The sequence below is a fragment of the Buceros rhinoceros genome, unplaced genomic scaffold (assembly GCF_000710305.1).
Source record: "Buceros rhinoceros silvestris isolate BGI_N320 unplaced genomic scaffold, ASM71030v1 scaffold22349, whole genome shotgun sequence".
Classification (NCBI taxonomy): domain Eukaryota; kingdom Metazoa; phylum Chordata; class Aves; order Bucerotiformes; family Bucerotidae; genus Buceros; species Buceros rhinoceros.
In genome coordinates this window covers 59,626-69,363 of record NW_010431293.1, presented here as the reverse complement: position 1 = coordinate 69,363, position 9,738 = coordinate 59,626, and positions in this window count along the sequence as shown.

The following is a 9,738-nucleotide window of genomic DNA, read 5'->3' as shown; positions in this document are numbered from 1 at the left end:
GTGTGGGCCGGGGGGGCGGGGAGAGCCTCCCCCCCCAGCCGCTCCCCGCAGCTCCGAGCGTGGTGGCAGAGCCTCTGTCGTGCCGCTGCGAACCACGTGTGGGGCGGCTCTGTGAACTGGATCGCTGAAAATATCTGGGCTGGAAAAAAATGTCGCAGTGTTTTCAGAGGCGGCCCCCCCTCCGCCCTGATCTGTAATCTGACTCATGCTGCCTTCCCCGGGCAGCGGTGCCGTACAAAGGAGGGGGTGGCGAACGGAGGAAGCTGGTGAGCTGACTCTGCCAGGCAAAGCCTCCTCACACCCTGAGTAATCACCCAGAAATTCGTCAGTGGCGGCAGAGGTTAGGGGATTTTCTCTGGTTTAATACGTGCTGTCGATGCCGCCTGTTGGGAAATGTTTGTGGGGATGACTAATGGCTTGTAGAAACTGCTCTGGTGAAGCAAAGGCTTGAAAACTTCAGCAGACTTCTGATTTCTCAACACCCCTCTGCCCTCCCCAGCTCTAAAAAAGCGTGGAGTGGGGAGAGTGAACAACGTAAAAATTGAGTCAGTCATTTCCAAAGCGCTCGGGTTTCTCTGCTGCCCAGCACGTAAACAGGAGCAAATGACAGAGTTGGCACGGTGGCATCGCTCTGTCTGCACTGCCGAGTGCCAGAGGGAGCCCAGCGATGTGCCACGGGAGGTGAGGTGGCCTCCGGGGCTGGGCAGCCGGTAACTGCACAGTGTGTAATTGTGCAGCACGTGGTTGTTACAGAATAGCCGCGTCCTTCTGAGCTTCACCCTTTGAAGTGGAACTTGCCCTGAGTGACAATTGGAGCTTGTGCAGTTCTCAGGCTGGCTTTTGTTCAAAGCTCCGACCACTTGGGTACGACGTATATCATGAGTTGGGTTAACAAACACTTTATTCCTTGTATTTCTGATTGAGCAGTTAAAGTTGACCTCTCATATTGCATCTTAAGACCATGGTGGTCTCTTTTTATTTTTCATGTTAACCAAATTATCTGAAAGGTAACTGTGGAAGGACACAGTAGCTGTTCAAGAGGCTTTTTTCTCCCCTATCAGCAGACCAGTGAGGGTTAGCGTCCCTGACCCGGCCAAAGGTCCAGCCTAGGCAGTTCAGATTTATCTGCCTAAAATTCACCCATCGGTTACAGCAGACACAGCATCGAAAGCTTTTAGTGTGCCGAGGGAAATCCGTGCCACCACATGCCACTCCAGCTCTTGTCCTTCATGGCAGCCTTAATATCTATGGAGAGGATTATCCTTTCGCGGCTCCGATATGTGACTGAATTGTGTTTCTCCGGGGAATTTAGGCAAAATATCTTACCTCATGGTGTGCAGGATTTATGGGGAATGTAATCACCCTTCTCCCCAGACAGCTGTATGTCTACTTTTGTGCTCTTCCTTCTTTCTTTTCCCCTTTCACGCTGCCTTGCTTTTTTTCTTCCTGCTTGGAGTTAACCTTTGACTGTGTGATTAAAGCTTTGTAATGATCAAGCCAAGGACCAGAGTGGGGGGATTTTTTTTTCCCTTTCGGTATATTGCAGATCGATAAAGTATCTCAACATTTTTAAAGTATTTTTGCTTAAATTATTTTCTCCTTCCTACCAGAAGGCTCCACAGAAGCAGAAGTTCACAGTGGAAGTTGTGAACATAATCTATTTACTTTTGTAGCAATTATTAAAGATAAGACAAAACTAACTCTGAAGAGGAACAAGGTATAAAACTGAGCGTATGATGCTGTCGGCCACATGCTGCTGTAGATACCAAATTGAGTAGGTGCTATTTTTAGAGCATAGGAAGAGGGTGAGTATGTTTTACAGCAGGAAATGATGGCTTCATTGATATGAACAGATCTATGAATAACGGATAAGTTCCTGTTCTGGGTATTTCGGTTGGTTTCATTTCATGAGTGAATGAAAGTTTCCTAAAAATCTCCACTGAAGGAATATTTTGGTGTTAGATGAGAAATCTCAGGAGCTGCTGAAAACGGCTGAGTGAGGCATTGGAAGCTTCAAAAACCCAAAACACTGAAAAAAGTTCTGAATACATTTCTTAGTAAAAATTAATGGGTTTTAACAGTGTTTCTGCAATTGAGAAACTTTCTGATATTTCTGAGTAGTGTGAGGGGCAGTTTCCTGAGATTTTGGCTTTAATTTATCATTTACTTCTTAGAGCTCAGCAATATTGTTGGGGTTTGAAGTATGAACTTCTGAAATCCTGAAAAAGTGGAGCTTTTAAGACTCAGCTTGATTTCCACTGGGTAGCAGGTCATCCCCTCTTGTTTGCGTGTCTGTTGGCAACGAGTGGGTCCTGAGACACGAGGTGCTGGGCAGGCGGCCTCTGACCTTCTGAAGTGGGGACCAGGGCTGGCGTTGATGTCACTTTGGCTTCTGTCCTGCTTATTGGAACAAACAGTCGTTTGCTGCGTATGAAGAATTCGTCATAACGACCCTGCAACACTGCACGCCTTTAAAATGGAAGCTTTTAAAAACCGTTTGGCACTTGTTAGTGCACGTGTATGGTTCAGAGTCTGCACTGGGGGAGGTTGTATCCACAGCACAAGGTGAGGCTTTTCGGAGGAAGCTGTAAGCACTCGTGTTTTTCTTCCATACCTCACAAAACATCTTTCTGTAGGAGCTCCGTGGACTTCAGAAAGAGCATGAGGTTTTGCTGTTAGCTTCTGATATGTAGAATATTTATGTGTGTTTAGTAGGAGCAGAGTTTCTGAGCTGTCCAAGACAGAACGTAAAGTGGTTGTTGAAGATGTTGTTGTCTCACCTGTGGCCCACAGGGTGTTCCCCTTGGCCTGGCAGGTTCCTTGCAGGAGGTGGGGATCAGCATTGAGACAGCCCATGGTGACCAATAAGCCAGGCTGGGTCATGACCTTCCTCCCAGCACCCGCCAGACCCTGGGCATGAGACAGAGATGGTGGCCACCTCCGGCAACAGCAGTTTTGGGACTGGGAATTCATTCCTGCCAGCAGTCACCCTTTGCTTGGGTTTCACATAAAGGTTTGTTTCCGGCAGTGTGGATGGACGTGGCTGTTTTCTGCTCCCCCCACCTCTCCAGTTACTGCTGCATGGGAGGGTTAGTTCTTTATGAACACGGACTGTGGTTCAGTGAAGGTTTGACACTGGAACATCTGAGGCAGAAATAACTCTTGCCATGTCCATCCACTGGCTGTTGTGCCTAAGGTGCCCTTACCATTGCAACAGTGTGTTTGTTGTACGTGCTGTGGTGAGCTGGTCTGGTTGAAAGGTAACTAAGCCAAGACACCAAAAACATTTAGTTGTAGCTTAGATTCCTCTGTATGTTCCAAGGTAAACCTTTGGGATGTTTTTAACTAGTCTGTTTGCATAACAGAGCTGCTCCTTTACCTACATCTGGGCTGTGCTGGGGTTCCACAGGCTGAAGCCAGTAGATCACTCGGCTGTGACAGCCCTGTGTGTGCTACCTTAGACCCTCCCGCATGTGAATACACTTATCTAGCCCCTCTGGCATGGGAACCGTTCCCTCATGCCTCTGTGCAGTGTCTGTAGGAGTTGCTGTGTGGAAAGGCAGAGCGGTTTTGCAGTGCTTTAGGGAGCTGCAGGGAAAGCACGAGTCCCTGTGGCAACCAGATCCCCCACTGCCTTGTCTGCAGTTCTGGCCCAACTGCACTCATGCTGTAGGAGGATCACCCCAAGCAGTTTGGGCCTTCTTTTCTGGTTATGAAAACACCTTTCCCTGCTCAAAGCGTAACAAGCATTTGAGCACGAGCCAAAGACCTCAAAATGCAAAGTGGGTGAAGGCGCTGCCTGGTAGGGCTGCGGAGCTTCAGATCTTCCCTGTGTTCAACTCCGCTGCTGTGGCAGCTGGAAGTACTTTGGCTTTGGCTTTTCCTAGGCTCTTGTCAGCCGCTTTGCAGGGGTATTGAGCGTGGCCATGCACTGGACAGGGAAACTGTGCTGGTGAATCCTTCTAGACAAGGTGTAAATTACATTAAACGTGGCAGGAGGAACGCAAACTTGTGACGGGCTGAAGGCCTGCTTGGTTTGGTGGCTTGGAGAGGGCGTCCGTGTGCCATGCAGAATGCTGGATGCCTTCCTGGCTCCTGCGGGGAAGCTGCAGCTGCAGGAGCTCACATTGCCTTTCGTGGTGTCTGGAGAAATGCTTATCGTCCACCACAGATGGAGGAAACTGAGGGGACATTAAAGAGGCACTGGTCCCACTAGCCTTCTGCAAGATTGATTGGCTTTTCCTAATCCATCTTTTTGATCTCTGCTAACCATCTTGTCTCCAGCTGTAACATCCTCTCCTCTGGATTTATGGACCACTGCCTCAGGAGAGAGCTGCCACACAGGCAACCAAGCTGTGCTTTAAAACCAGGGGCCGGCAGGACCAACCGCTTTTGTTTTGCGAGTCACACGGATCATGTGCAGATCAGAATCCGGCAAATGGAAATGACTTCTGTTAATACATGCGTGGAGCCAGCCTTACACGGTCGAAGCGCTGGAGGTAGAATGGTATCTGAAGGCAATTGTTAAAGGTACACGAGTGGCCATTGATTTATGTGTAAGCAGTTTGTTTCAGGTTTTGGTTTCTCTGAATTGTTTGGATTCCTCTGGTGGACAGTGAAAAGCTTGTGGATCTCTTTCTCCTGCTTTGCAAGTGCTTGACCACAGCTTGTTTGCACGATTCTGAGGAGCTGCTTTGGTCACCTGGCCTGTTTTTGGGGGAGCAAGAGCGATCTAGAGAGTTGAGCACTGAACTGGCTCTGCAAAGGTAGGAGCTGCCTTTGTGGTGGGACAGTTTAGTCTTGGGCAGTCAGAGCTCGGCACAAAAATGTTCCTATCTATGCAGAGCAGATAAGGGACATTGATGTTCTGTGCATGGTGCTCTGAGAGCTACTGATGGAAGGCGCATGAGCTGTTTTTCTTTTTTTCAAGCCCTCACCCAGATTTTCAAACCAAAAAACCCCAGCGGGTTCAGGGTTTTTGCTCCCTTGACTGTGTCGTGCTGTGTAGACTGGTCGAATCCCACAAGGATCCCACTTCACGTGTGGGAAATGAAGTTTAAAAAAGATTCAGTGTTCACCCCCAAGCCCCAGCCTACGCTCCTGCCCAGGATACGCATAGTTCTGTAAGAAGGACCTAAATCTAGAAGATCGTCAGTGCGGGAGGGCACTGGGGGTGTTCCCTGCCCAGCCTCACGGACTGTGCTTCGGGAGCGTATGATGTGTGAACGTGGCTTTAGGTTAGAGTACGAGTTGTTGGGCTGTGAGATAACTAGTCCTGTACAAACACCCTCTGGGTCAAGAGTACAGAGCTGGAGTACAGACCTAGTTCAAAACTGTGCCGTGACCAGACCCTGAGGGGTGTTACCTTGAAAAAATGCTGTAACCGAACTGGCCACGCTGGGTGGAAGGGTGTGCAGGGCTCCCGTTCAGGGGAGTTACTGGCCTCGTGGGGGCTAGCTTGTGGCCAACGTATAACAAGTGTCACCTTCACTCTACTTTGGCCTTGTAGGGTAATCTGCAAAACCTTCTGCTTCAGCTGCTTTCGTTAGAAACTTGGTGCTTCATAGGACACAGTCGGCGTAGATAATGGCAGTGTCGCTGCTTGTGTTCACCTGTGGTCGGGGCTGTGGTTTCCTGACATAGGAGTTAGAGTAATAGCTGTGATTACACCGAGAACTCAGGAGTTCTGGTCATACTGATAATATTTTTAAAATTTGGGTTAACAAAGAGTGTGTGATTGTAGAAAATGATGATGATTGCATGAAAATACATGTTTGGAAAGAGCTTTTTGGCACTGTCTTATTTGGCCTTTGAAATCACGTCTAGGGCGTCTGATATCTGCAAGATACAAAATGTCTTTTGTACCAAGAGGGCTGGCGGGCTCGAGCGCTGGAGCACGCAGAAACATTCATAACCCTTTTTTTTCTGTTTCTTTTTTCTTTCCCCCCACCCTGTCAGAGAGCTGAGCTTAAACTGCAGGAAAAGGTCCTCACTGAGAACAGCCAGCATGGGAAACTCTTGGAGAAGAGGTGAAGGGCAGATCAGACTCTGAACAATTGCTCTAAGGGCTAATCCTGGAGGGCCAAAGCACGGATGCAGGTGCTGGTTTGTGTAGGAGGTGTGTGAGCAGGAGCTGAAGGTTACAGCGGTGGGTGTGTGTCTGGCTTCGACCTCTGAACTCTGGTGATTAGAGCTGTAGTCACCCATGGATGGAGAAATCTGGGCAGAAAGGGAACTGCGAAGCTGGTCAGTCGTGCTGGGTGGAACCGTCCCCCACCGTTTTCCATAGGAAACTGGTTTCTCCTTTAAGTGCCTTTTGAAAAAGTGTCCGCTGCTTTCCATTATTTTTCCAGTGAAATGTCTTGGCAAAACAGATTGAATTTTCTCTGGGAGCTCCATTTCAATTTTAAATTGAACATTTAAGTTGAAAGTAAGAACTCTCCATTATACAGTTCAGCTGGAGAGACTTGACTGCAATAACTGACTTTTAATGCGTGTTTAGTTGTTTTTTTAATAAAGTTGTTATGGAGTTTTGGACATTCTCAATAATTACTGTGGACTGCAACTATTTACTTTAAATACTGTGTGCATAGACCACATTAAAGAGATAAGGTCTTGTCTCATGAAATAGCTTCCATTTCTGTTGCTCCAAAGATTCTGAGGGCCTCTCAAACTCCATAAATCTCAGAACACTGCAGAAGTACAGCTAAGGCAGTGAGCAGCACGTAGCGAGGAGGGGAGGAGGGAGGGAGCACAGCTTGGAGCAGAGTCAGAGGATGAATGGAGCTCCTCTTCGTGACAGAGAGTACCGGGGCACTGTCTCGTGACTGCGAACAGAACAGAAACACTGCTGAGCCTCGTCCAGAAGGCTTCAGCGCAGCCTGTGTCATGACGGATGGCCAGGGTGTTTGCGGGAGGCCCTTCCCCAGGGTGTTTCACTGACAAAGCGTGCGAGTGCGGCTGCAGAGGCAGCACGGAGCTGGGCTTTCAGGGGTGACTGTTGGCCAAAGTACAACGTGACGCGTTGTCTGAGGTGCCCGCACTGGCAGTGCAGCTGTGTGCTGGTCATGGGTCACTGCAGCCTGGTAAAGTAAATACCCCCCCAAAGCCTGAACCGGTGTCTGAAGTTGAGGTGTTTCAGGCAGTCTTCGAGCACGCTGGGTTGCCCGTTGGCTGAGCCAGGCGTGAGGTGTGTCGGAGCGCTGTGACGCTGCGGGGGTGTCGGGAACGGCCGACAGTCCCTCCCAAGCTGCTGCTCTCAGTTTGTCCGGCGGCGCTGTCAAAGGGTGCGGGGTAAAGCTGCTGCACCCAGCTCAGTCGCGTGTCCGGCCAAAGCCAGTGCGTCCACTGGAAGGGTGATGGGCAGAGGCTGCTGCCGGCTGGAGAGGAGTCTGTGTTTTTGGGGAGGTTTCTGTTCAACTTGCCTTCTGATTTGCTGAAGATGCTCTATCAGTGTCACAAACGATTGCATGAATGCAGATGTGGTGACTGGGCTGTTTAACGTCTGTTCTTATTAAATCTTACAACCAGAATGGTGAAGCGGGACTGGAAGTTTCTCAAAGAAGGGGAAACTGATCTATTTCCTTTAGACCTGTGCCCCCCCTTCCCTCCTCTGTTTTCCCTGGCCACCTCCACTTTGGAGAAATATTTGGAGACTGTCTCTGATCTTGTTTGCAAGACTTGCATGAGATCTTAGGAGCTTGTCGACTTGGACAAGTATGTTAGTTCTAGAGGGTAGTAAACTCGGTAAGTGATTCAGCATGAGAAGTTCAGTGCAGCAAATGTGGAACTGTTTTCAACTTCGTTATTCCCAGATAATGACACAGACTGAACCCAAAGGCCCTGCTGGCTGGAGTTTCCACATGGGGTTGTGTTCGAAAAACCACTTGCTGAAATTGGATGATCTGTAGTGGTAGATGTGCAGCGCGAATTTTTTTTTTTCATTTATTTTTTGCTTTTTAGCCCAAGACAAAGGAATCTGTTAATTGAGCAATTTTGGTCATTTTTAAGCGTGTTTTCATGAAGACCTATGGGACAAGGGGCTTATCTGTGTGTTCCGCTACACCGAAACTGTCCAAAACCATCAGTGGAGAATAGAACTTGTACAGAGAAACCGGTTGTGGCAGAATAAGCATGAATTCACTTTTCCGCTCTAATGTGCTTATGTTGATAAAGCATATTCTTACTGTACAGGAACACAGTTTACTGGAAGAGCTAGATCAGCCGGGGGGGTTTCTGCTGTGATAATTCCGCGTGTAGCGAAACGTGGAAATTTATAGGGGATGTTTATGGATGAACTGAGTATCTCGGGTTATTTTTATACTTTGCAGAATAAGAAATGGAAAGAAACAGAAGTCCTCCTGTGTGCTGCTGCTGCTTTTATACGTGCACTGAGTGTCAGAGCACATCTTAGTTCAGTTGCTCCCCTGTTTTCCAGGCCAGGATTTATCCGTAGAATGACTAACCTGACCTTTCTGAACGTAAACTGAGTGGCTGCTCATTGGTGCTGTTGGTTGCTGCTGGGTTCGGGCTGTCGCAGTCCAGGCCCCGAGCAAGTGCTCTAGGCTGGAGGGAGCACAACCCCAGACCTGTTCCGCGTGGTTTGCTGTGTTTGAGGTGTTTGTGTAGCGTTGGCGTGTTGTTACGGAACGTGACCAAGGTGAGCTCAGCTTCTAGGCCACTGTGTGATCCACTCCAAAGGTACCGACCACTTTTGTGTTGGCCCTTTCTCCTTTAGGTGTTGTCACTGGAGCATGTTGTTTTTCTTTGACTGGTCTCCTGTGTGACTCCTAGGTGTGGGGTTAACTTTTTGCATTCAGGAAATGAAAGCTTTTCCTGGTAGGATAGGAAGTATTCCTTCGTGCCCTTTACGTTTGCCTTTGCCTCTGCCCCTCTCAGTCATGAGATTTTTATCCGGGTAGTTAAAGGGCTGCGTACAAGTTTCTTGGGATGAGAACATCTGCAAGACTGGCTGATCCTAAGCGTACAAACTGGTCATAGAAGGGGAAATCTGTGTAAATGTGAAAGCTGTGACACTGATGGAAAAAGCTTCTATTTGACTTATGTCATGTCCTTCCATGTCTTGAAGAAACAAACAATCCCAGCTGTTTTCTGTCATCTGTCCCTACTGTTTCTATTCTTCCAGTCTGTTCCTTGCCCTGACCCCAATCCTCTGCTTTCCATTGCCTGTCCCTACCCTTTGCTGTAGAATTTCCCCCCGGTAACTCTATAGAAATGACATTTCTTCAGCAGACATCAAGGGAAGTGATTGGAGAGTGAGTGAGCCTTCACGCTTCTGGCTCGGGAAGGTCCTTAGCTACTGGACTCCTAATTCAAAGGTCAAAGCCACTCTGAGACACAAACGTCTAAACAGCACCTCAGCTCTGTGCAGACGGCCTCTGGGAACTAAGGCTTCTCCAGATGGGTACAACAGTGTCTGTAACAACTCCCGTACCTCCCCTAAAAGAGCATTTTCTGTTGCATGGTGCATATACGTGCTGCCCCAAGGGCTTCAGCAGCTCCAGTTTGGAGTGACTTGCTCCACTGCTGCTCCTGCTGCTCCTGAGTCAACTCCCAAATTAAACTCATCAAACATCTGGGCCTGCAGTTTAGTGTGTCCTTGTGATGCACAAGTTTTCGTGTGTTCTCTGTGTGTGTATTTTGTTTTTCAGTTCAGGAAAAGCTCCCCATGTCCAGGCCTCCTTTTATTGCCTGTGTGTGCTGTGAGGATTTTTCCCT